A 1,143-nucleotide genomic window follows, 5' to 3' on the forward strand; every position below is an offset into this window, starting at 1 on the left:
ATTAGCAGTTATATGCTGGGTTCTCTCAAACCACCACAAGCTTGTCTGGTTAAGAACCTGCAAGTGGTAATAAAGAACATTAAGTGTGATCCATGATCAACCAAGTAAACTGTTCATACAAAGAACAAGGATAGAGAATAAGAACACAAAACCTGTCCCTTGAAGGGAATTGAAGCAAGGATTCTATCAAATGCACTCTGGCGATCAGTAGTAACCAAAACAAGGTACTCTCCACTATCATATATGTCTCTAACCTGTGCAATAAGACCACAAGTAAACAAATTCATCAATTTTTCAAATGATTTTTTTTAGTACAATGTTTTCTGCTTTTATATTACTTTTGCAATTTTACTAGAAATCTCGATTTCCATTCATTTGTATTAATGAGTAGATAAATTGGAGAGGGATTAAAGAAGGAAATATGCACCTTTCCCCTGGTTTTGGAGGTGAGGGCGGGAACCGTATGGTGAAGATTTGTTTCGGAGAGGCAGTTGAAGGGGGATGTGGTTCTGATGGATTGGAGCACTTGGTTCTTGCGTGTGCTGTTGCGAAGAGTGTCGAGTAGAGCGGCGTGTTCTTGTTGTTGTGGTTGTGCGGCGGCGGAGAGTGTGGGGAAGTTGTTGTTTGGTTTGAAAGTGAGTGCGGAGGAGGTTGGGGGAGGCAGAAGAGCGGGTGTGAGGATGATTTTGAAGGGGGTTTTGGGAGGGTTTAACGCAGCAGCCATAAACATGGATTCACTCATCGCACTGCAGGCTTCAGGTACCGTTTATTGTAAAGAATAATGCCACTTTTTCAACACATAAGCAACAAAAACTAAATTGAATCCAATTCCAAACTCAGAATGAAAATTAAATTGAATTCAGAATCGCACCAGCATTCAACAAATTAAATAAATTAACCATCAATAAAATTAACTCATGAAATTAGAAAATCAGAAATCCAGCAACAATATTATTTCAGAAAATAAGCAACTCAGAATAAGCAAAAATTAACAAAATCAGTAATTCAGTATCATTATCTCAGCAACTCAGAATCAGCATTATTACAAAACAAGCAAAAATTTATTGAAGCAGCAGTGCTTACCGGCGGCGAGGGAGGAAGGGAAGTGGCGGCAACGGAAGAATGAGAAGTGATGGCGACAAC

At 39.4% G+C, this 1,143-nt stretch overlaps 1 protein-coding gene and 1 long non-coding RNA gene across 2 annotated transcripts in view; both read right to left on the reverse strand.

Annotated features, from left to right (window-relative positions):
• Nucleotides 1-1,143, reverse strand: part of LOC107619864 (phosphoribosylaminoimidazole-succinocarboxamide synthase, chloroplastic-like) — a 55,629-nt gene that overhangs the window by 2,617 nt on the left and 51,869 nt on the right. The gene's annotated exons all lie outside the window — the stretch shown is intronic.
• The window catches only part of LOC107612768, a 3,700-nt gene continuing 2,580 nt past the window's right edge, over nucleotides 24-1,143 (reverse strand). The window contains exons 2-3 of the long non-coding RNA XR_002348388.1: nucleotides 153-254; nucleotides 24-57 (exon numbers count right to left, since the gene is read on the reverse strand). This is a non-coding gene — a long non-coding RNA (uncharacterized LOC107612768). The remainder of the gene's footprint in view (nucleotides 58-152; nucleotides 255-1,143) is intronic.

The sequence above is a fragment of the Arachis ipaensis genome, chromosome B01 (assembly GCF_000816755.2).
Source record: "Arachis ipaensis cultivar K30076 chromosome B01, Araip1.1, whole genome shotgun sequence".
Classification (NCBI taxonomy): domain Eukaryota; kingdom Viridiplantae; phylum Streptophyta; class Magnoliopsida; order Fabales; family Fabaceae; genus Arachis; species Arachis ipaensis.